We start from the raw sequence: 27,016 nt of genomic DNA, 5'->3' as shown, positions 1-27,016 counted from the left end.
AAAGAAATAATTGACACACCACTTGCTTTCGTTGATGTGAATTACATTTACAGGAAATTCGTGTAAGATTAAACCCCCCCTCCCCCGGAGCGAAGCAGATGGATTCAATGAGAACATTTGGGCTCCGGCTCTCCGACACCCCTGGATTCGATTAGCGTTTAAATCAGGATATTGGAGGAACATGTCGGGTAAATCTCTCTAAATCAAGCTGTGAGTGAGAGAGTGAATGGTTGGCTGGGTCGACGTCTGGCCCTGTGATTGACAGCTGAGCCGTTCCGGTTCGACCCTGCCTCCCGTCTGAAGTGAGCTGGGATCAGCTCCAATTCTTCTTCTTCTTCTTCTTCTTCTTCTTCTTCTTCTTCTTCTTCTTCTTCTAAGCCTATTCTCTGGATCCTCCTCTGTCACACCACCTTCACATCATCTCTCGCTACGTCCATCAATCTTCTCTTTGGTCTTCCTCTAGACCACACCACTGTCTCACAGCGAGCATACATGTCCTGCACCAGTCTAACATACTTCTCTGCCACTCCAGACTTCCGCAAACAATACCAGAGTTCCTGTCTCAGCACCCTGTCTTATGCTTTTTGGAGGTCTACAAAAGCATAGCCAATATAGCGCTCTTCCTCTTCCAGCATCCGTCTACCAATATATTCACTCTCCCTCCTCTGTCCATGACCCAACCATCTCTGACCCTCTCTCCAAAACATCTAACATGTGCTGTTCCCCTGATGGACTCCTCCCTGATCCTCTCCATCCTGGTCACTTCCAAAGAGAACCTCAGCATCTTCATCCCTGCGACCTCCAGCTCGGCCTACTGTCTTTTTGGTCATTGTAGATGTTTGTAGAGCATACAGCATAGCTGGTCTCACCACTGTCTCCTCCACCTGTCCTTTTATTCTGGCTGATAGTCTTCTATCTCATAGTCGCCCTATCACTTTTCTCAACCCATTCCAACCTATTGCTTCACCTCTTTTCCACCTTCACCTACGCTCTGGACTGTTGACCCAAAGTACTTGAAAGCCACCAACATCTTGATCTCCACTCCCTGTAGCCTCACCGCTCCACCTGGGCTCCTTTCATTCACACACATATATCGCTGTGACAAACCTTCATTCCTCTCCTTTCCAGAGCATACCTCCATCTCTCTAGAATTTCCTCAACTTGGTCCCTGCTCTTGCTACAGAGCACAATGTCTTATGCAAACATTGTTGTCCATGGAGATTTCTGTTTAAGCTTGTCTGTCAGCCTGTCCATCAGCATTGCAGGAAGGGCTCAGAGTTGATCCCTGAAGTCCCTCCTCCACCTTCACCTTCTCTGTCACCCCTACAGCACACCTCACCACTGTCTCACGGCGAGCATACATGTCCTGCACCAGTCTAACATACTTTTCGGCCACTCCAGACTTCCTCAAACAATACCAGAGTTCCTGTCTCAGCACCCTGTTTTATGCTTTTCGGAGGTCTACAAAAGCGCAGCCAATATAGCGCTATGCTAAACCTGCGCTCAGACCATGTAGTTCACAGCTAGCAAACTCTGACAAGGTGAAAATGGCTATACTTTTTAATAACTTTTGAACAACCATTCACATTCATTCATTCATTATTCATTCATTCATTATTTGTACCATTTATCCTGACTCAGGCTTGTAGATGGGCTGGAGACGATCCCTGTAGAGACAAAACATCATTCACCCGCTTTCATAACAGCCCTTCTCACATCACAATAGGAACCCTTTCACGTAAAACATTTTTGCTCGTAGTTCTGTCATAAATGAAAGTTGGCTTCCAAAGGCAGGTCACTTAGGAGTGTATTAAACTGCAGTCTTGGAGAATTGTGGATCAGTTGTGGATCAGGAACCATGGTCTGGTAAGCACCTCTGTCTCCATGGAGGGGAGATACTCGTGGTCGTTGCGTAGATGGGCTGACCATCACAGCAATGGCGGACTCCAGAAAACCAAGGTCTATTCCAAAGTACTGCAGAGTACCCCTGGGTACTTGGACTAGCATGACTCCCAATACTCTTGGACATACTCTGTGCGGCTGTGGTTGATTGCTGTGGGTGGACCATTACAACAATGGCGGACTACAGAGTACTCAGTACCCCAGGTTGCTTGGACTTGCATGACTCCCCGTCGCAGACTTCGACATGCCCGCTGTGGTCGATTGCCGTGCGTGGATGCATGGTCCATCGCAACAATGGCACACTTCTGAGTAGTCTGGGATGCTCCAGAGTACCCCAGAGTACTTGGATTGGCACAACTCACAGTCTGACTCATGGACACGCTTGCTAAGGGTACAGTTGATTGCTATTTGCGGTCGGGGGGGGGGGCATCACAACAATGGCAGACTTCAGAGTACTCCGGGGTACTCTGGAGTACTCCAGAATACTCCAGAGAACAGAGTACTTGGACTAGCTCAACTCACAGTCCGACTCATGGGCACACTTGGTAAGGTTATGGTTGATTGCTATTTGCGGTTGGGAGGGCATCACAACAATGGCAGACTTCAGAGTACTTCGGGGTACTCTGGAGTACTCCAGAAGAACAGAGTAGAGAACAGAGCACTTGGACTAGTATGACTCCCAGTTGTACTCTTGGATTGCACTCTTAAGGCAGTAACTCCACCTCGTGGTCGGTCAAATACGAATACTCGTTTGCTCGCCTTTGCTGAAGCTCACACTCGTGGTCGTAGCCATGTTTGTTATTGCACAAAGACAGGAAGTGCCTCCAGGCTCCCTGCAAAATCACTGCGCAACCTAGCGGCACAGCAAGTGTACTACAACTTCTCTGGTGTTTCCTACAGTCGGTTGTGCAGGGAGAGGCAATCCAAAACATCACCGTTTGTACACGGGACTATTTGAAAATGAGCAAGTGAAAACTAAATGGAGCGTTGTCATGGAAACGGGGCCTCAGATGAACTCTGTCGCCAGGGAACCGTATTAATTGCTGTTTAGTCCTTCATTGTAGTTTTATTTAAAGGAAACCAAGAGGCTAATTTGTGCCTGATCCTGCTGGTCATCATATTTCTTTACCCATTACTCGCGGTATCCTCACGCTCTGAGGCTTTGAGCATCCCTTCTTTTATCCCGGCTTGTTTGCGTGGGTTGCCGCCTTCCTTCCGGGTCCGTCTCCACGTGGAGATCACGCCGTATGCACTCTTTCTGCCGGCCGAGTTAGAAGAGGAGAGCTTTAGGGTACACAGGTTAATTTAGTTTCCCCGACAAAATGTGAGTGCCTTAGTCTTTAACATTTAATCCGAAGGGAGGGTATTTTTCAAGGAGGCAAAAGGGTGTGAGAAGGGTAATAAATCCCTGGCTCGAATCTCCGGAGCCTTGCGGAGGCTTTTTTCCGGCGCACGCTTTTAAAAAAAAAAATACCCGCACCCTGGGCCATATTGTGAGAGAAATATTAGGTGTGCCGCTCACCTGAATTATGCACAAGGTTAAAAGGTCACAATGAAATTTTCATTTCTGTAGAATTTAAGGCAGAGGCGAGGCGGCGGCGGCGGCAGCGGGGGGTCTCGCGCAATTACTTTCATTCCAAGACGACGGAGCCATGCTAATTACCGCACGTATTAATAACTGCCCTTGCCGCCGCTCCAGACCTCTGCCGCCATCCCGTCTTTAAAATTCAACCTATTAAAAAGTGATGAATCACCAGAGTTGTTTTTCCTACCTGGAACAAAAACAACCTCTATGGAAATCATGGTATTTCAAACTTGAAAGATTGATGGCGCCCGTTGGTCGGGGCCGGCGGCGGGCGGGGCGTCGCCCCCAGAACGCCGGGTTTAATGCCACGGAGAGCGTCTCTGAAGGTGATCGATGTCGCGGCGGGGGAAAGGTGTCCCGGCTGACGGGCGGACGAGCTGGCGTGGACGATGTCCTCGCCACCGACAACTGCTAGCGTCCTCTCAGCTAGCCGCGCACGCCGATGATACGTTGAATAATAAGCGACCGAGTTCCCGGTAGCCTCTGTGCTGCAAGGCTAGCGTCCTTTCAGCTAGCCGCGCACGCCGACGATACGTTGAATAATTAGCGACCGAGTCCCCGGTAGCCTCTGTGCTGCGAGGCTAGTGTCCTTTCAGCTAGCCGTGCGCGCCGACGATACGTTGAATAATTAGCGACCGAGTCCCCGGTAGCCTCTGTGCTGCGAGGCTAGCGTCCTTTCAGCTAGCCGCGTGCGCCGACGATACGTTGAATAATTAGCGACCGAGTGCCCGGTAGCCTCAGTGCTGCGCGGCTAGCGTCCTCTCAGCTAGCCGCTGGCACTGACGATACGTTGAATGATAAGCGACCGAGTCCCCGGTAGCCTCAGTGCTGTGCGGCTAGCGTCCTTTCAGCTTGCAGCGCGCGCCGACGATACGTTGAATAATTAGCGACCGAGTCCCCGGTAGCCTCTGTGCTGCGAAAAAAAAAAAAAAAAGTTGGAACGGCGTGAAGTGTGTTCACCGGCATTATCAAGAGGGTGCTTCTGATGAGTAATATCCCATTAGTATACTCTAACGGCGCTTCAGGTGCATATAATCTAAATGGCTGCTATCCTCGGCCCGCCGCCCCCTCGCTCTCTGCAGGCCGCTCCATAAATGGGCCAGGCAAGGACACGGGGAACGCGGCACAGAAAAGCCCGGCTCCTCGAGGCCTTTAAAACCGGAGCAGATCGCGAGGCCTCCCTTCCGCGAAGCCTCGGCTTGTCCGACCCGCCTATCGTCCCGCTTTTCTTCGTCGGTCGGTCGGTCGGCGGCAACGATCGCCTCGAAGTAAAACGGCGCCGATAAAAGGCGTTAATTATTCAAGCGGCGTAATTCCTAGCGAACGGCGGCCTCCGCTGGGTCTCCGAGTGCTTTCCGATCGCGGGAGGAAGTGAATCAGACGTTTCCAGAGTTTTATTATGTTATTAGGGCGCCGAGAGTGACCTTGATGTTTCCTTGGAACATTTAACCAACCCCAAGGTGGCCATTATTGTGATGAATATTCTGCGCTGCCAGACAGCATCATGGCTTATTTATTTACCCAGCAAGAGGTATCTCGCTACCTCGCCATGACCCCATGCCGCGTCTTCCTCCCTCATTTGTCAACGTGTACCTCCTCCAGGTGGCTGCGCCGCTTCGACCGATAGAATTTGTAAACACTCCTTCCTCCCTTTTTTTCCCGTTTTGTTGAAATACCCGAACGGGATGTTTTAGAGCCCCTTAAATTTTCCGTCGTGTTGTTATTTTGCGTGGAGCTGAGCACACAGCGTGGCAGAATTCCATTACCTTGGATTTACGGCTCAATTAGAAAATCATCTCTTTATCAATACTGCGGTCGCCTCATAACGAACTCATCGGGGCTGTTTATTTTTCTGTGCGTTGCGTTCAGGGTCTTTCAGAATTTGGGAATGGGAATGTGTTCCCCCTCCCCTTCTTTTCAGCCACTTGTACATCCGTAGGATTTTTTTTCCCTATCGACTGTCCCGTCCCACGTGTCTTGTGACGGGCCTTGAACGCATCGTGCCCTCAAACAAATCTTTTGTTTCTGTAACTTAAAGCAGCATCCGTGCAGATGAATCAATACTTTGAACCTTTTTAGTCCAGCCATATATTTTGGTGTGAAAAGGAAAGATCGCAAAGACAAGGCGAGTTCTAACTTTATTCCTTCAACACAAAGCCTACAGCGTACCTCCGTGGAACTCCAGAAAACAAACTAGTCCCTCATCAGAGGCTTGAGCCTGTGGAGGAGCACCTCGGAGTCCTGGAAGGAGGGCGACCTGGACGGGGAATCTGAAAAGGAAGCACGACTTCCCCGGTCGTCCTGTGTAACGGCTTCGGTCGATCTAGCGCGACCCGTTCCCCGTGCCTGCCCGAATCTGGCACAAAACCCGTAACGGCCCATCGTACGGGGGTCGAAGAGGTGAGCGGTGAGCCTCATGTCGCACAAACAAAAACAAGCCGACTCTGCAGGCAAGAAAGACGGCGGAAAACAGTGGTGAATGGGGAACCCGAGAGCTGCTGGGGAAGGAAGGATCTGCAGCCTCATAGGGCGGAGGTGCAGATCTCTTAGGCAAAAATTCCCCTGGAACTCCTAGCGACTGACCGAGAAGCAGCTCGGCGGGCGAAGCGTTGTCGTTTTTAAGGGCCGAACGTGACCTCGGCATAACCCACGGTAAACCGTCCACCCAGTTGCCATCCGAGAGCACTGCCTCGAGGGACCGGCGGAACCATTTGCACAAGCCGTTAGCCGTTAGCCATCGTATGGTATGCCATCGTACGGTATGCCATCGTAGGGTACGCCATCGTATGGTATGCCATCGTACAGTATGCCAACTTACGGTATGCCATCTTACGGTATGCCATTGTATGGTATGCCATCGTACGGTATGCCATTGTATGGTATGCCATCGTACGGTGTACCCTTGCCGGAGCCTACCGGAGTGCCCACGCGAACCGTGGACCCGTGTCCAAATCGATGTCCGACGAGGCGCTGAATCGGGCGACTCAGGGAGAACGAAACGCCCGTGACACGTACGAGGTTGTCTCTGAGGACGGCGGGACAACCTCCGGCCAACTGGTGGTTGGATCAACCGTGGTGAGCAGGTGCATAAAGCCCTGCAAAGGAGGTAGAAGGCCCACCAGGTCCACATGGACAGGGTCAAAGCGCCTAGCGGGTATCAAAAACGGTGCTGGTGAGTCTTACAATATATTAATCTTGAATTATGAGCCTTCCGTCAGCCACCAGGGGGCGCTACCAGTGTCTGGAAAGGGTGGCGGCTCGGGGTAAATGAAAACATTTTCTCAATCGCTTTCATGGAAGTACTGAAAAATAATTGTCACCAGGGAGCCTGCTATTTCCACAATTTTGAATTCACTCATTCATTCTTTACCCGTACTGGTGATGCTAGAGTTAAGGTTGTCACCATTCGCATTTCTGGATAATGGAGGGTCTCCAGTGAACCTCCTGTGGGAGGAACCTGGAGAAGCTTGAGGAAGTCCACGCAGACTTCTTGTGGGAATCCAACCTGGGACCTTCTCTCCGTGAATGGATCGCTAATCGTGCCGCCCTTATCGGATATATTAACAATTGATATGAATTATATATACGAAATATACATTTATATCCAGCTATGGCTTTTCCAGCAAAGTAATCAAGAAGAAGAATGGAGGCTTTTTTCTGTTTTATTTTATCTCTTTTCTTTTGTAGTAAAAGAAATGATGCCGTTCTCGTCGGCTTGGAAAAAAAAAAAAAAAAAAAAAAAAAGAAGGTGAACTGAAAGCTGTATTTCAAGCCCAAAGTACTTCTTCAAAGTAAAACCGCTATGAAAGCTTTATGGCATTTCTGATAACACATATATCACGGGATAAAAAATACATCGGGTTCCAGAGGACGTATTACCAGAGGTTCACTGGATTTATTTAATTTTCCCTCTTTTTCTCTGCAGAAAGTTATTGTTCCATCTTCGGAAGCAGCCCTGGTCCTCAGACGTTGGGTTTCACTGTGCAGAGAAGCCTCTTTGGAGTTTTCCTGCATCTTTTAAACATCTTTACTACGGCACCTTTAGTTTCTGATTCCGGGAAATATTATTAGAACTGGAAAAATCCATACCAGACAGCGGCCGGGATCCGCTCCAGTTACGTGAACGGGCAGGATGTGCGGCTCGGTCCGCGCAGCGGGAGGCCGGGAGTCGAATGAACCGCGGCTCGTTTTTCCAAGCAATTAAAAAGGACGGCGGGTTGACTTCCTCGGCGAAGGGGAAAAGTTTGAGCGGAAAAAAAAAAGGGAAATGAAGCGATCCTGGTGGACGGGGGGCCGATCGGGTCGGAGACGGCGACGGCGGAAGGCCTGACAGTGACGGATCGAGAGCGCCGAGCGACAGGAGGGGCCGGGCGGGGACAGGAAGTCAAAGTGAACCAGACAAGGACGCCAAAGAAAAGGAATAAGAAGGTCGTCGGAAGTGCTGACGGAGCTGAAAGTTAAGCAAAGTTCTCTGAGCGCTTTGGTTTCGAAACGATTAATTTGGATACGGCCGAGACGCTGAAGGCGTTTCGAAGATCCACCTGTGGTTTCTGACCAAATGATCCAGAATTCTATTTATTTTCCAAGTCATTTTTACGAGTTTTGTTGAAAATCGTGCTGGAAAATGCAGAGTCTTCTTAGCTTGGGATGAGTCGCACCGCTAACGCCTGTGAGCTAACAGGAAGCTCCTGCCCAGCGTACGATTGTTTTCTTGTTGTGTTGTTATATTGTTGGGTTGTTGGCTTCTTGATTTGTTGTGTATTGAGTTGTTGTATTGTTTTCTTGTTGATTTGTTGTGTTGTATTGTTGTGATGTTGTAGTATTGGGTTGTTATCTTGTTGATTTTTTGTGTTTCTGTATTGTTGTCTTGCTGTCTTGTCGTACCTTTGGGTTGTCGGTTTCTCGATTTGCTGTGTTTTGGGGGTTTTGTTGTGTTGTATCGCTGTGTTGTATCGTTGTACTGTTGGATTGGCGGCCTCTTGATTTGCTGTGTTATTGAGTTGTTGTGTTGTTGTGATGTTGTAGTATTGGGTCGTTATCTTGTTGATTTGTTGTGTTTCTGTATTGTTGTCTTGCTGTCTTGTTGTACCTTTGGGTTGTTGGTTTCTTGATTTGCTGTGTTTTTGGGGTGTTGTTGTGTATCGCTGTCTCGCATTGTTGTACTGCTGTGTTGTTGGCTTCTTGATTCGCTGTGTTATTGAGTTGTTGTATTGTTTTCCTGTTGATTTGTTGTGTTGTATTGTTGTGATGTTGTAGTATTGGTTCTTGATTTGTTGTGTTGTATTGTTGTATTGTCGTCTTTTTGTGCTGTTGGGTTTCAGCTTCTCGATTTGCTGTGTTTTTGGGATGTTGTTTTGTTGTGTTGTATTGTTGTGTTGTTGTATTGTTGTGATGTTGTAGTATTGGGTTGTTGTCTTGTTGATTTTTTGTGTTTCTGTGTCGTCTTGTTGCACCGTTGGGTTGTCGGCTTCTTGATTTGCTGTGTTTTTTGGGTGTCGTTTTGTTGTGTTGTATTGCTGTGTCGTATTGTTGTACTGTTGTGTTGTTGGCTTCTTGATTCGCTGTGTTATTGAATTCTTGTATTGTTTTCTTGCTGATGTGTTGTATTGTTGTGATGTTGTAGTATTGGTTCTTGATTTGTTGTGTGTCTGTATTGTTGCCTTGCTGTACTGTTGGATTGTCGGCTTCTTGAGTTGCTGTGTTGATGTGATGTTGTAGTACTGGCTTGCTATCTCGTTGATTTGTTGATTATCTGTATTGTTGTCTTGTTATGTTGTTGTACCGTTGGGTTGTCGGCTTCTTGACTCGCTGTGTGTCTTTGTGTAGTTGTATCATGTTGTTGTGTTGTGTTGTGGACATGCAGAGGGTTTTACAGCCCCTCCAGTTCCTCCAGGCTCCTGAAGGTGTGCTGAGGTGGCAGCGTTTGTGATATCAATGAAGGGCTGGAGGGGCAGGAGGGCCCCTGAGGCCGGCTCAGAGCGTGCACGTGGCCGTCTCACAGCGTGCACGTGGCCGTCTCACAGCGTGCACGTGGCCGGCTCACAGCGTGCACGTGGCCTCCCTGCAGGGCCCCGTCCTCTGGGCTCCAGAGACGCTCCAGAGAAGCTCCACCTTGCAGGCGGTTCCCCGCTCGATGTTCACCTCAGCTGTTCCAGTCTGTCTCACACACACACACACACACACACACACACACACACACTCAATCAGTACCTGTACCAAATGAATATGTATTTATGTACAGGTGGTCCTCACTTAAAGACGGGGCCACGTTTCAAGGGCTCCGTCATCGAGCGACACACGTACAGTATTTGCATACATATACAGTATTAGTGTACATATCGGCCATTTGTAGCCTGTTATTTTACCTTTTCTTTTCCTTGAGTGTTTATATTTGCATGAATATCGGACGATTATAAGCACGTATTCACAACTCCGCTGCCGATGCATTCAGTATGACTTTTATTATTATTGTAAAGATCACCGTAACTACGAGGCAACAGTCAACCGGTTTAGTGAGAACATCTGTATAAACGTACATATATACGTATAAACATACATATATACGTATAAATACACGTACAACACCTACCATTGAACACTATCAGCTGATGAGCTCGGCATAAAAAAAACCCAAGTGCTGCATTCGGCCATTCATTTACCCAGTCATTCATCCATCCTTTAATTTACCCTTCCATCCATCCATCCATCCATCCATCCATCCATCCGTCCATCCATCCATCCATTCATTCATTCATTCATTCATTCATTCATTCATTTAACCATTCATCCACCAACGCATCCATCCATTTATCAACCCAGTCATTAATTAATTAATTAATTGATTCATCAATTAATCAATTCACCCATTCATTCATTCTTTCACCCATCCATTCATCCAATCATCCATTAATCGATCTATTCGTGCATTTATCCATCCATTCTTCCATTTATTCTTCCATTAATCAATTCATTAATTCATACCTCCATCTACCGATTCATTCATTCATTCATTCATTCATAAATACATTCATTCATTCATTCATTCATCCATCCATTCATTTGACCATTCATCCACCCACTCATCCATCCATTCCTCAACAAATACATTTGGCCATTAATCCATCCATTCATTCATCAATCAATTCATCCAATCATCCATCCATTCATCAATCAATCAATTCATTCATTTGTTCATCCATTCTTCCATTCATCCAATCATCCATTCACCAATCTATTCGTGCATTCACCCATCCATTCTTCCTTCTGTTCTTCCATTAATTAATTCATTCATTCATACCTCCATCTATCCATCCATTCATTCAGTCATCCATCCATCTGTTCATTCATTCATTCATTCATTCATTTACCCGTTAATCCATGACTCGTCAATCCATTCATCAACCCATTCATCCACCTGTCCATCTGTCCATCCCTCCATCCGTTCATTCATTCATTCATTTATTCATTCATTCATTCATTCATTCATAAATACATTCATTCATTCATTCATTCATCCATCCATTCATTTGACCATTCATCCACCCACTCATCCATCCATTCCTCAACAAATACATTTGGCCATTAATCCATCCATTCATTCATCAATCAATTCATCCAATCATCCATCCATTCATCAATCAATCAATTCATTCATTTGTTCATCCATTCTTCCATTCATCCAATCATCCATTCACCAATCTATTCGTGCATTCACCCATCCATTCTTCCTTCTGTTCTTCCATTAATTAATTCATTCATTCATACCTCCATCTATCCATCCATTCATTCAGTCATCCATCCATCTGTTCATTCATTCATTCATTCATTCATTTACCCGTTAATCCATGACTCGTCAATCCATTCATCAACCCATTCATCCACCTGTCCATCTGTCCATCCCTCCATCCGTTCATTCATTCATTCATTTATTCATTCATTCATTCATTTATTCATACATTCATTCATTCATTCATCTGTCCATTCACCCATCTGTTTATTCATTCATTCGGTCATCCATCCATCCGTTCACTCAGTCATCCATCCATCCATCCATCCATCCATCCATCCATCCATCCATGCATCCTCACCACAGGGTCCAGGCTTATTCCAGCAGTCTTTCAGCGAGGGCCTCGGTTCACGCTGAACGATTTCAAAGATATTTGTCCGTTCACCCTCTCATTCACACGTCTGGACAATATTGGATCTTCAATGAACGTCCTGCATGTCTCAGGACTGTGGGAGGAACTTGGAGAACCTGTGTGAACCCCACACAGACACCGACCCTGTCCCTGAGGCGGGAGCTGAACCCGTCCGGGTTCTTCCTGGACAGCGAGCGGTCGAGATCCCTGTTTTCACCGGCGACCTCCGGGCTTGGCGCCACGCTTTCATCGCGCGTCGCTATCGACGCCGAAGCAGAGACGACCCCTGAATCCTCGGGGGTTGCATTTCAGCGCCCGTTCCCATGAAAGTGGCGGCGGCGGATCTGACGGATGCCGTAAGCCCGTCCGGGGGCGGAGACGCCCCGAAGATTGGCGGGGGATATTAGAGAATGATTGATCCACGCGGCTGCGGAACACAGGCCGGCGCAACGAATGCTAAAGACCCCTTATCTCGCTCCCTACCTTTGAAATATGGTTTGCAATCCTCCGCTCATCCCCTTTTTTTTCCATCTGAGAACCTATAGATTACATCTGGGCGCCGCCAGCCGTCCGTCCGGAGGGAGAAACATGATGCGGCGCACACACACACACACACACACACACACTCATATGACACGTCGTCCAATCTGGTTGATGAACATCGAGATGCAAATAAATACATCGCAGGGGTTTTTCGTTCCTGGACCTCGATTTCTTCTTCGGTTCGTTCGTTTGGTGAAAAAGGTTTGCGAGCAAAGACGGATGTTCGTTCCTCCCGGCCGCCGACGTCGGCCTCTCAACAATTGTTGATAAGTTCACGGCTCGAGCGCGGGAGGAAGGGGGGGGTCCGGTAGCCGGCGAGGCCACGGTGATTCGTCTCTGCTCCGGGAGGAAATCACAGCGGCGTTCAGGGTCAAACCCCGACGGCGGCCGGATCTGACAGAGTCATGTGATATATCGTCCGAGCTCGCGGGAGCCGCAATTGAATCCGCGGCGGGAATTACGCGGATCCTGGGATTGATTGCGCCCCAACGCCCGGGGAAGAGAGATTGAAGAGTCGCGGTGACTCCGGACGCTCTGTTTCTACAGTACATTTATTTTTATTCTTTAAAATTATGATTATTTCTCTGTTCATGAGTGACCTTCAGGTTTTCCCAGCGTGTGGGAAAGCAAATCCTGGAAAGACGCAGGGGGAAACAAAAACGGGGTTTTAATTTTAAAGTGTGTGTGTGTGTGTGTGTGTTGAGGCCAGGCTGGTAAATACCCATTACCGCCGGCGAGCCGGTTGACCCCAAAGAGCGTCGGACTATTAAAGGGGTTCCTCGTAGCTCAGCGAGATATGTAGCGTCGGAAGAGAATGTGTGTCAGATATGGTTTCTTTATCTTCCCGAGCAGATGTGTTCAAGAAGAATAAAAAAACGTCCTCGACAGGCGCTTCTCCGTGACCTTTTGACCTCGGGCGGATCTCCTCCCGATACCGTACTCGCCCGTGATCGATAACTAATCAGGGAACTTTCCCCGGCCGCTTAAAGTGTTTGCTAAGCAAGCAGTCACTTTTGCAAATCACCCTTTTTAATTGCTGTCATGCGTCCGTCCGGGGAAGTCGGGGACGCGCCGCGCGACCGTCGCCGCGGTTACCGATGTTGGAACGTCCGACCCGCCGTTTCAGCAGATTTCTTTATGAGGGCTGAAAGACCTTTGACGACAGTCGAGGGATGGCGTGCACCTGAACGCATCACCAGAGCGACAGCGTTCGGAAGCTATCTGCTCCGGCCTCCGCTACTCCAGTGCTGTTTGGCTCGGTTGCCCAACTTGTTTCTTCATCTTCGGAAGCTACTTCTCGTTTTCATTGGCTGTCGGTGACGATTGACAAGGTCGACGGTTAGCACACGGCTACTCAACTTAGCAGCCCGAATATTCAAACATGCTTGATTAACAGCTACTAAGGTCGGTTTGATGTTTTCCCCTCACACACTGATAGGTTTCTGTGCCGACTAGCCACGCCCACTGTGCATGACTTGCCACCATCCCTAACTAGCATCCCTACTGGTCCTCAACTAGCCACCCCATCTGCCCCCCAACTTGCTACACCAACTTCACCCACATTGCCGTGCCCATTGTCCCCAGCTAGCCAAACTAACTGTTCATTACTAGCCACACCAACTGTTCATGACTAGCCATGCCAACTGTCACCAACTAGCCATGTCACCTGTTCATGACTACCCACGACAACTGGTACCAACTAGCCACACCAGCTGTTCATGACTAGCCATGCCAACTGTCCCCAAGTAGCAACACCCACCGTCCCCAACAAGCCACAGCAACTCTTCATAACGAGCCATTCTGTCACCAACTAGCCATGCCAGCTTTTCATGATTAGCCATTCTAACTGTCACCAACAGCCACACTCATTGTTCATCACTAGCTACGCCAACCCTCCTCAACTAGCCACGCCAACTGTTCATCGCTAGTGACACCAACTGTCCCCAACTAGCAACACCCACTGTCCCCCAACTAACCACATCAACTTTTCCTGGGTAGCCTCGCCAACTGCACCCAAATTGCGTTGCCCACCGTCCCCAGCGAGCCACAGCAACTCTTCATAACTAGCCAAACTAACTGTCACCAACTAACCATGCCAGCTTTTCATGATCAGCCATGGCAACTGTCACCAACAGCCACATTCATTGTTCATCACTAGCCACGCCAACCGTCCTCAACTAGCCACGCCAACTGTTCATCACCAGCCACGCCAACCGTCCTCAACTAGCCGCGCAAACTGTTCATCGTTAGCGACACCAACCGTCCTCAACTAGCCACACCAACTGTTTATCACTAGCGACGCTAACTGTCCCTAACTAGTAACAGTTACTGTCCCCCAACTAACCACATCAACTTTTCCTGGGTAGCCTCGCCAACTGCACCCAAATTGCGTTGCCCACCGTCCCCAGCGAGCCACAGCAACTCTTCATAACTAGCCAAACTAACTGTCACCAACTAACCATGCCAGCTTTTCATGATCAGCCATGGCAACTGTCACCAACAGCCACATTCATTGTTCATCACTAGCCACGCCAACCGTCCTCAACTAGCCACGCCAACTGTTCATCACCAGCCACGCCAACCGTCCTCAACTAGCCGCGCAAACTGTTCATCGTTAGCGACACCAACCGTCCTCAACTAGCCACACCAACTGTTTATCACTAGCGACGCTAACTGTCCCTAACTAGTAAAAGTTACTGTCCCCCAACTAACCACATCAACTTTTCCTGGGTAGCCTCGCCAACTGCACCCAAATTGCTTTGCTCACCGTCTCTAGCTAGCCACAGCAACTCTTCATAACTAGCCATTCTAACCGTCACCAAATAGCCATGCCAGCTTTTCATGATTAGCCATGGCAACTGTCACCAACAGCCACACTCATTGTTCATCACTAGCTACGCCAACCGTCCGCAACTAGCCGCGCAAACTGTTTATCGTTAGCGACACCAACCGTCCTCAACTAGCCACTCCCAGTGTTCCTTACTAGCCATGCCCATTGTAGCTTGGTATTTATGCCCTCCGTCTCTAGCCGGCACTTGTTAATTCTGGGTCAAATCTAGCCGTTAAGTCTTACAGAGCGTCCCGGGCTTCAGCGCCGTTCATCGCCTTCACAGCTCTCGTTCCACGCGTCGCCTATGAAGGATCCTCCGGGGTTCCCCCCCCCCACCCCCATCTTCGACACGCAGTAACGAGCCTCTCACAAAAACCTCCCCGGCTTCTCGGCGGCGGAATCCGGAGAGACGCCGCGACAAAGCCTCCGTCAGAGGAGCGTTGACGGAGGCCTCCCGCGGATGTTCTGTCGCTCACATTTCGGGGGGCTGAGCAGCAGATGACAGCTGTGATCCTGGAGTCGGGGGGCGCCGGGTTCAGGGGCGCCAGAGTTGACGCTCAAAATGTCATGTTCTTGCGAAGGAAATTGGAGAAAAGGGCCTCCGTGCAGTTTTTGCGCTTTCATTTCTGATAAGTTAATGGCTGAAATGAAATATATATCCCGATGTTAGCGCGCGGCGGTGCAGTCGCTCGTGTTTCGAATGATCGTCTCGATCCGCCGTGCGAACGAGTGAATGGTTGAACGTCTCCACCAAAGGCCTTGTGATTTGTGATGGATCTGTATTGAACGGCGTCTTTCGCCTGATGACATTTGGGTGATGGGATGGAGTGACCTGCAGGGCAGGGGAGGCAGGAGAGAACGTGCCTCACTTGCCAATCTGGGTTAGAAACAAATGTAAAATGAAAAACAAGAATGAACTGGTTATATTTTTCAATGATTTGCACGATAAAGATGTTTTTCATTCAACTTCACCGGTTTTAGATTGCTTTTTAATCCACAATCACTGGATTTTCACATTTATTTTTCAAATACCGAGAAGAGACGTGCGCTGAGGCCGCCCACAGTTGAGCCTCAGTGACGGCTGACTGTTGGCATACTCATCACTAAGACTGCTGTTGTCGCTGTTGAAATAATGAAACACTTTTTCCATATGAACTACATTTCCAATGTACAGTTTTTTGGTTAATAACTGTGTGTGTTACTAGTTTCTTGCGCTGAGCGATCATGAAACGGCCGCCGAGAGCCACTAAGTGAGGCACGCAGTTCTCCTGCCTCAAGGTAGGGGGCGCTCCAGACTCCAAGCTGGAGTTAGAAACTCAAGCGCAGCTATTCATTTATTTTTTTTCCTCAAGTTTGCGCTCAAGTTTGTATATGTGTAGAAAGCTGATTTTAAAAATAACCTGTTAACTGCTGCCAAACACATGTTGAATAAGCTACTCTGTAGGGTTCATATGTTTGTAATAAATATATGAATATATGGGGTTTATATAGATATATATATATATATATATGAAACCCTCATATTCAGGTTCGTTTTTTGTGACCGGGCGCGAACGGTGGCGGGATGTCGGGGTGATTTAAATCGAGCGCGGCGTTAAAGCGTCACGGGAGAACTGAGCAGACGTATGGAGGACGAAACTCTTTAAATATTTACAGGACGAAGCGCGAGCGGCTCCTTATTGACTCTGAACAGACATTCGTCTTTATGAGTGGAAGCAAAGCATCTATCTATCTATCTATCTATCTATCTATCTATCTATCTATCTATCTATCTATCTATCTATCTATCTATCTATCTATCTATCTATCTATCTATCTATCTATCTATCTATCTATCTATCTTGAATGTGTAAGTGTACTTATGTCAATATTAGTTTACACATAAATGTATGTGTAATCCTTTATATACATGTAAATAAATTTATAGATAGATAGATGGATGGACGATGGATGGATGGATGGATGGATGGATAGTAATAATAATAATAATAATGAATATAATAATAATAATAATAATAATATTAATAATAATATTAATGATTACAGTTGTAAAAATGTAGAATGCAATGGATGAATGGACAGATTAACTGATGGATGGATGGATGGATGGATGGATAATAGTAATAATAATAATAATAATAAATATAATAATAATAATAATATTGATAATAATAATAATGATTACAGTTGTAAAAATGTAGAATGCAATGGATGAATGGACAGATCCATCCATCCAACTGATAGATGGATGGGTGGATAATGATGATAATAATAATAATAATAATGATAATAATAATAACAGTTGTAAATATGTTGAATGCAATGGATGAATGGACAGATTAACTGATGGATGGACGGACGGACGGACGGACGGATGGATGGATGGACGGACGGACGGACGGACGGATGGACGGATGGATGGATAGAGATATTATGGATGGTTGGATGGGTGAATGGATGGAGATATTATGGATGAATGGATGGATGGATGGATGGACGGACGGACGGACGGACGGACGGACGGACGGACGGACGGATGGATGGATGGATGGATGGATGGATGGATGGACGGATGGATGGATGGATGGATGGATGGATGGATGGATGGATGGCACAGAGATCACCTGTAGACGACCCCAACATGTCACCTGGTCATGTTCGGGTCGTCCTCCCGACCCTCCGCTAATGTTTCCCCTTGTTTTATCGCAGTCGAGGCGTGGCGGCGGCGGCGGCGGCGGCGGCGTCGCTTTCAGCGCCCGTCGCTCCTTATCAAACAAAATCAGGGCGACTTTAAGCTCCGACTCTCCTCAATCGGTTTTGAGCCTCCACTTTTTTTTTTTTTCTTTCCTTCCTGATAGCAGTTTCGGCGTGACTCGCTCCATTTATCAGGAGCTCTTTACCAAACTGCTGCAACTCCATAAATTATTCTGTCAGATTCCTGCCTTTGGATCTCGACTCTTTCTTCTCCCTCCGTTAGATATCTCTCTCTCTCTCTCTCTCTCTCTCTCTCTCTCTCTCTCTCTCTCTCTCTTCTTTTCGTTCTCGCCGGAGTGTTCGTCTCATTTTCCGGATTTGCACAAGCTCTTACGTTTTCTCGGTGGCTACGTTAGCGGTTAGTCACGCCCCGTCATGTTCGGTAGCGTGTTTGCGGGCAATCAAGGGGAGGCGATGGGCGGTCTGGAGAAAACAAAACCAAGCAAAAAAAAAAAAAAAAAAAAAAAAAAAAAATACCTGCGTGTAATTGCAGGCGGAGACAGTCCAACGGCGCCGGACGCCATTTTGCATCGACCTGGCGTGGAAAGCTATTGGCAGAAACATTACTTCTGAGTTTCTTTCTCTCAATCAATTTGCTGAGAAAAAAAAAAAAAAAAAAAACAGCCAATCTGGAGCTCAGCGGCGGCCCGCCGCCACGCCTGATTGATGAGCGCCGGCCCGGGATTGTGCATATCCAAGCAACGCTCGCTTGATGTGTCCTCAAATTCCATCGGGTGGAAAATGTGGATGGAGCGCCGCCGCGGCGAGCCTGGCACCGCTAACTTCGGGGCAGATTGCGGGCGAGTTGAATTGATACCCGGCGGAGGGGAAGTGACAGTTCATCTGAAGGAGGGGGGGGGGGGGGGGGTCTATATGGCGGCGGCGCCGCGGAGCACGCCGCGAAGAAATGCTACGGAATGAAGCGATCCAGACGGAATAATTGGAAACTGGCGCAGGCGTTGAGCTCCTAATTAATTTTGTGGAATAAAAATCTCCGTCGCCGTCACCCGACCGGATGTTTCCCGTCAGAAAACCCGACGCGGGTCCTTTCCATCCGCCGCCATCGAGTTCAACGGTCACTTGGCGGGCGATGGCGTCAAAGGCTGCAGCCGTGACGCCATGTGCAGGGTTTAGCAAGGCGCGCTAATGAATGAACGATTGGATGCTAATCAGAAGAGGAGTGTGTCGCCTTCGCCGCTGAAACATCCCATCATGAAAAAGACGGGCGGTGCTGTGAAGGAGGGGAAGCATCTCCACACGTCCAGCTAGCCATCGATGATGGATGGATGGATGGATGGATGGATGGATGGATGGATGGATGGATGGAAGGATGGAAGGATGGATGGATGGATGGATAGAAGGATGGATGGAAGGATGGATGGATGGATGGATGGATGGAAGGATGGAAGGATGGATGGATGGATGGATAGAAGGATGGATGGAAGGATGGATGGAAGGAAGGATGGATGGATGGATGGATGGATGGATGGATGGATGGATGGATGGAAGGAAGGATGGATGGATGGATGGATAGAAGGATGGATGGAAGGATGGATGGAAGGAAGGATGGATGGATGGATGGATGGATGGATGGAAGGATGGATGGATGGATGGATGGATGGAAGGAAGGATGGATGGATGGATGGATAGAAGGATGGATGGAAGGATGGATGGAAGGAAGGATGGATGGATGGATGGATGGATGGATGGATGGATGGATGGATGGATGGATGGATGGATGGATGGATAAATTGATAGATGAATGACGTGGTGGACAAATGGATGGATGACGGATGGATGGATGGATGGATGGATGGAAGGAAGGATGGATGGATGGATGGATGGATAGAAGGATGGATGGAAGGATGGATGGAAGGAAGGATGGATGGATGGATGGATGGATGGATGGATGGATGGATGGATGGATGGATGGAAGGATGGATGGATGGATGGATGGATGGATGGATGGATGGATGGATGGATGGATGGATGGATGGATGGATGGATGGATAGAAGGATGGATGGATGGATGGATGGATGAAAAAGGAAAACCTGTTGAGCTGCACTGAGTTCTTGTCAAAATCTTCTTTTCCGGACTTGAATTTCGTCCCTTTGCTGATATTTCAGTTCTCATTCAAGAGGCTTCTTCAGTTCTGGATGGAGAATGGATGAGTTGTGCGTCTCCATGACGTCTCTGTGGAGCTTCTCAGTCATCCAAAACATGCTGAATTCTTGTTGAAATCTTCTTCTTGTGGCAATTGGACATGAATTTCTTCACCTGAAGATGTTTCAGCCTCTCATCCCGGAGGATTCTTCACTTCTAACGACCTCCGGGGAGTTTCCAATTATAACCTCATGGTGGATTGATATGTACCTATTTTGGGGAGCTAAAGCCCCAACGAAAGGCACAGCTTTTAGCATAACAACCCTCTCAGACCTGCTTCCTGCGGATCATCTCCCATGTCTATAACAAGCCTCCATTCCCTCGACCCGCCCGAAACCCTGGCATATATTCCGAAACTGAAGTCCGGTTGCCACGACAAGATGATTTCAACAAGAATTCACCATCACAGACGGGAGGCTTGTTGTGTAAATGGAAGAGTTGATGTGTTGTTATGCTAACGGTGTTATGCTAACGGAGGTGTCGTTGGTTGCGGACAAAGGAGCAACTTTCTGGTCTGGTTCTGGTGTTGGATCTTTCCTGGTCGTCTGGAGGTTGCAGAAGGTCCTGGTCTGAGTGTGCAAATCTTGTCTTATACGTCGGCGAAAGGTCGAAAGATTTGAGAAAAGGCCGGAGCGGAAACGATTGACGCGTTTAGCGCAAAATACAGCCGGTGAACGGCGACAGCCTAAATCCGCCGCCGGCGTGATGCAATCAGGAAAGAAAAACAGCACAAAACAACGCAAAAAGCGACATTTCCTCCAGAAGATGCGTCCGAAGTAGACTTTTAAGACTGGTATGTCGCAGAAAGTAAAGAATCCTACCTCTGGCACAGCCGGCGGTTCTCCGGCGGACGAATTGAAAATGCAAATGGCCCTTTAATGTCATAGACTGTCTGCGGCGGGAACTCGCTCCGAGCTGTTAAGTGGTCCCTGTTTTCCCCGAAAACAACACTAATTTACAGACCTCGCCGCTTCCCGGGGAGACGAGACGCCGCCGGGTGACATTTAACATGCATCATTAAAGAGACGCTTCCACGATCAGGCGGCGCCGTCGAACGGAAATGGCGGCGATTCCGAAGCTTTTATTAAACTAACGAAGCGCTCCGACCCGCAGCCGGACGCGTGCAGGTGTTTCGCATCGCCGTCGCTCAAAAACAAGGATTTCTCACGACGTCGACATCCGATTAGCACGGCCGCGTCGTCCCATCCCTTGTTTTTCGCCAATTACCCGGCACCTGGAATGATAATTATTACAACAACATGATAATCATGAGCGGCGGTTAGCGCTCGCAGCCGGGAGGTTCTGGGTTGGATTCCAGCGATGAGCGCCGTCCGAGACCGGAAATTGTCCGGTTGTGCAAAAGACATGAAAACGAAGGCGTGAACGGATTCTCTGTTCTTGTCAACGTCTTCTTGCAACCCGAAGATGTTTCCGCTCTGGTCTCAGAGGATTCTTCCCTTCTGATGAACTGCGTTTGGAAGTTTCCTAATATCGAAACCGGTCAACAGGCATCGAGATCGAGATTTTTTCATTTTCGTCGTCCAAGCACAGTGAAACGTTACGATAAGAGCTTCCGGCTCGGAGCTTGTACAGGTTTATTTAAAAGTAAAAGTTACCAGGGAGGCAGGTTAGTTACAGTATGTAGTTATATACGTTCCGCATGACTATTTGTTTAGTATTGTTATTGTTTTGTTCTGTTTGACTCATTCTTTCTGCCGTGTTTATACTAGAAAGTGACGTACGGTGACGTTCAGTCAGATTTACAAACATATGAACCCTTTGGAGTAGCTTATTCACCATTTTACTGGCAGCAGTTAACGTGTTTTGTTTAAAATATCATATATATCAATATAATAGCATAGAAAAAGCACATTAAAAGAAACGTCATTATCTCTTACCTTTACTTATAAATGAAGTCCATGCGGTTTTCCTTTAGCTTAGCATTGTGGATGCTGATGTTGAGTCTATCGCTGTTCACTCAAAGCCAAATCTATCATGGACATCTCGAACGTTTTTACCGCGAAAGAATGCAGGAAAAGCAGAAAAGGCGCTTTCTTACCGGACATCCACACAGCAGCCTTTCGGAGTGAACCGCTTCGTTTGTAAAGTTTCCCAAGGACCTTCTTCCACACTGTAGCGGCATCGCCCGTTTTTTTGGAGTCATTAGCCCGGGCGGCTGACGGGAAGAAGACCTGTCTTGGAGAGAGAAGGGCAGAAGCTAAGCTAAGCTAAGCTAAGCTAAGAGACTTCTCTTTCATTCATTCATTCACTTCTTCTTCATTCGTTCACCACCCTTGCACACTTCTGCTGTGTGTGCTTGAAATCTTCACGTTGCGCGATGATTCAAGGAATATTCTATTCGAATCTTTTTTATTCTATACGTCTCTAAATGATGTGAATGTCTGTGAGTCTTCATGCACGAATAAGAGAAGATAAACCCTATTGATCCTCATTGGGGGAATTCCTTTGTCACAGCAACGTAAAAGTAATAACGTCAAAAATAGGAAATATGAATATAAATATGAATAGAAAGGTGTTGTGGAGTAAATAGATAGCAGACAACAACAACAACAACAACATCAGGGCAACATCAAGGAAAAATACACAACCAGAACTGACAAAAGTGACAAAAATAAATAGAAATGCTATTGCAGCCGCAATGAGATGCAAAGATGAAAAAGGTCTAATGAGCGTCATCGCAGGTTGACGCCGTCGCCCGACTGTTTTGCATGCGGCGTGGCGAGTCCGACGCCTGCCGCCACCGCTGTTTTCCTCGCGACGGCAGCTCAAATACCCGGACACGTGCGCGGACGCCTCACGCTCGACTTCCCGGGGCGCCTCGGCGGGCGTGCACGTGATGCACAAATTGGAATAAATCCTCCTTTTTGAGCAGGAATAGACAATTGAGCGGAAAAACCCTCCTGATGCGACCGTGATGGAGGAGGACATGTTTGCGTTGTTGTTGTTGAGATACTGGAAACGAGGGATTATGTTGTTGTTTTTTTTTTTTTCCATGTGCAGAATATCGACCGAAATCTTAATTATTGAACTATTGAGCGCACCTGAATATAAGCCGCACCGGCTAAAAATAACAAAATAAATCTACATGTACATTTCTAGGCCCACTTGTGTATAAACCACAGGTTGCAACATGAGATATTTACACATATTACACATATTTTAATTAAATACATCCACAAATACGTACTGGAAATCCTTTTTTTTCCGAACAGTGGCTGGAACACGGCTGATGAAAAAAAATAATCATAAATAAGACGAGAAAAAGTCCATCCATTTTCCATCCCCGCTTCGTCCGACTCCGGCTGATGGCGACCTCGTTCTTCCTCCTGCGCAGTAAAACCGTTAAAGTGATGTTGGAACTGAACGTCCTCGGAGTTTCAAGGTCATTTCATCGATCATGTGACGAGGTTTTGGCGCCGTGAAACTCGTTCGCCCGAAAAAAAAAACATAAATCAGCCGCGTCGTTGTTTAAGCCGCAGCGTTCGAAGCGTGTGAAGAAAGTAGCGGCTTATATTCCGGAAATTACAGTTTATTTGTAATATATTTATCCATTCTCCTACTTGAAACAAGCCATTTCTTGTATTTCTTTTAATATTTGGATATATGTTTTGTGTATATTGCATACTACTATCATACATGTTCTTATTCTTATTCTTATTCTTATTCTTATTCTTATTCTTATTCTTATATAGTCTTTCTTGAGTTGTATCTATATACAGTAAACCCTTGTTTTTCTCGGGGGTTACGTTTCAAAAAGAACCCATGATAGGCAAAATCTGTGAAGTAGAGAGCTTTATTTTTCTTTTCAATTATTATACAATTAAATACTCTATTATACATTTATAAGAAATAATAAACCATTTTACAGGCTCAATCATTTGTTTCACAAATAAAAGTACTGTACTTAAGAAAGGTTTTTTTTCAACAAATAACTTCTTTACTGTACTGTCAAATAATAATTTTAATCATCAATGTGAACAGAAGGCTTCAAATTGCAGAGATTAGCTCCGCCCACCGCGACCCGAGGAATTGGATTAAACGGGAAAAAATTAAAAATGATTATAAAGAAAATTGCGGACAGTTGCAACCCTTTTTGCATCCTTATTAAAACTTATCGCTGCTGTCGTCCTTATGTTTTTTTCTTCCTTCTTTACGGGACGAACGGAAGATTAATTAATTCCGTAATGCCGACCTACAGCCGCATAGCTTTTAGCTTCCCTTAGCATGTCCAGAAGTTTAACTTTATCTGCCATAGATAGCATCTTCTGCTGCCTTTTGGGCCCTGCAAGGTGCTTTTGTGGCTCCAGAGTGTTTTGTCAACATTATAGGTTTTAGAGAAACTCGAAATTGCAAGAGAATTTGCACGTACGTCATGTAAATTCGGTAAGCTGTTTTACGTACGTGTACGTATTAAACTGCAACGTTATTGACGCACAGGTAGAGAAGAAGCGGAGTGACTTTTTAGCCAATCAGAATGCAGAACACGATGCACCATGCAAATCCGTGAAGTAGCGAAACCGTGAAAAGTAAACCGCGTTATAGCGAGGGATCGCTGTATTTACATATTCTTTCCATGATTGCACACTTTTTTGCAAAAAAATAGCATCTTATAGTCTGGAAATTACAGTCTACAGATGCTGGATTTCAATTAACTTATTTTTCATATTATTTCACCTACTCTTGATTTTGTTTGACTTTAATTTTACATTTATTTTACATTTTTATTTTATATATATTAATCGATGGCGGCAGCGCTTCGAAGGAGCCTGGTTCTGCGTGGAGTTAGCATGTTCTCCCCGTGTCTGCGTGGGTTTCCTCCCACACTTTCAAAAACATACGGCGGGTTAATTGAGTTAAAGAAAATAAAAATAAAAAAAAATCACCTCGGATAAGTGAGTGAGTGAGCGGTTGTTTGTCTGTTTACGTAAAATTGAATTTAAACTCGAAAAGGAGCTGAAAACACACGAGGTCGTCACGGGGATTCGAACCCTTCCTATCACGGTACGTCTTCTGTGCGAGTGACGGCGGGGGTCAAAGGTCGCTCAAAGATGGCGGCTCGGCGTGCAGCGCCGGAGGTGAAGCCAAGACGAGGAAGAAGAAGAAGAAGAAGCGAAGAGGAGGATCGGAGGCGTTAATCACCGAGCCGCCCTCGGGGATCAATCTGCGGAGGCAAGGTCTTCTCAAAGAGAGAGCGGGAAAGGAGGGCGGCGAAGTGTGTGTGTGTGTGAACATGTGTGTGTGTGTGTGCATGTGTGCACATCGGGTAACTAGTTCAACGCACAGGAAAGGTAAAGGGAAGCGTCTGTCAGCGAACAACCTAAATAATAAAATGAATGTGCAAATAAGGAGAGGATGGAGGGATGCGAGAAGATGGCGTGAAGACAAAGAAGGCGCTGGGACGCGATCCGCCGCCGCCGCCGCCGCCGCCGCCGCATCTTAAGGAAGAGATGAATATTGACACGCGGATTAAGCGCCGGTATTCCGACTCGGGCCCCGGAGCTTTTTGAAATATTTAAAAAGGTTATCGCATGAATAAACAGACCCGATCGGGGTCCCTTTGTACAGGTGGAGGAGAAGGTGGAGGAGAAGGTGGAGGAGTGGATGAATAATAAACATCCTCCTTTCCAAGTCAGTAAAACAGCAATGAAATGTTTCCTGCAGGACTTTTTAACCACCGAGGACAAAAGCATTATCATTAAAACAAAACCGGTGGAGGAGAAGGTGGAGGGGGGGAGTCGATAGCGTTGTTATTCGCGGCACGGCGGCCGCAGATGGACTACGTCGGAGCGGCGTGGCGCTCCCGACGGAGCCGCCGCCGCCGCCGCCGACACGTGTTCGCCGTCTTCCGCCGCCGCCGTCGACTCCCCTGGTTTGTGTTACAGTTCTGTCACACACACATGTAGGACATGGAGACGGCGAGAAGATCCGCAGGAGGAGGAGGAGGAGGAGGAGGTGGAGGCTCCGGGCTGACAAAGGAAAAGTGGTTCTCCGTTAATTTTTTAAGGCGCCGTCGTCGTGTTTCCGGGCCTGGCGGGCACGCTCTTAATTATTATTATTATTATTATTTATTTATCCTGTCATTTCTAATTCATTTGTTCATTTAACTTTCTGATTTCATCCCGGAGTGGAGATGATAATTATTTCTAATGCGCCTTTCGCCCTCCACTTCTTCCTCTCCGCGGACAAAAAAAGCTCTTTGGAGTTTTTCGGAGTAAACTTTTCTTTTACCGTCTTTGCTGTCGGCGCCTCCGGAGCTCTTCGCTCTCAATCCTGCAGCCGTCTGGGTTCTCCGGGTTCTCCGGGTTCCACACAAGTTCGGTTCCTCCATGTTCTCCGTGTTCTCCTTCCCTCTGGTCCGGAACCAGACTGATTCAAAATCAGTTCTGCAGACCTTCAGTTCTCCTCGGTCCTGGATGAGAGGGTGAAGGTCGCTTGTCTCTCTCTGTGATTGACAGGTCCGCATCAAGCCCCGCCTCTCGGCCCAGAGACAGCTGTGATTGGCTCAGACACTCAGTGAATCAATATGAATGAATATATGAATGAATAACTGGTGAATGAAAGGATGAACGAATGCATGGATGGACGAATAGTTGGATGGATGGATGAATGAATTAACTGATAAATGAATTGATGAATGAACGGATGGATGAATGAATGAATTGATTGATGAATGAATTGATGAATAAATGAATGGATGAATTGATAAATGAATGGAGGATGGATGGGTGGATGTATGAGTATGTGATGAATGAATGAATTGATGGTTGAATGTGTGGATGGACGAATGAATGAATTAACTGAGAAATGAATTGATGAATGAATGACTGAATGAATGATTGAATGAATGAATGAATGGGTGAATGGATGAATATATGAATGAATTAATTGATGGATAAATGAATGATACATGTATGGATGGATGAATAGATGAATAAATAGCTGGTGAATGATAGGATGAACGAATGCATGGTGGGGAGGTATAGTTGGATTAATGAATGAATTAACTGATAAATGAATTGATGAATGAATGAATGAATGAATGAATGAAAGGATGAATTGATGGATAAATAAATGGATGA

At 47.0% G+C, this 27,016-nt stretch overlaps 1 protein-coding gene across 1 annotated transcript in view; it reads left to right on the top strand.

Moving 5' to 3' along the window:
- The window catches only part of LOC147235975 (LIM and senescent cell antigen-like-containing domain protein 1), a 140,112-nt gene that overhangs the window by 101,763 nt on the left and 11,333 nt on the right, over nucleotides 1-27,016 (top strand). The gene's annotated exons all lie outside the window — the stretch shown is intronic.

Source organism: Fistularia commersonii, chromosome 3 (genome assembly GCF_037954325.1).
Source record: "Fistularia commersonii isolate RoL2024-O1a breed Wild chromosome 3, RoL_Fcom_v1.0, whole genome shotgun sequence".
NCBI lineage: Eukaryota > Metazoa > Chordata > Actinopteri > Syngnathiformes > Fistulariidae > Fistularia > Fistularia commersonii.
This window is presented reverse-complemented; position numbering and strand designations above follow the sequence as displayed.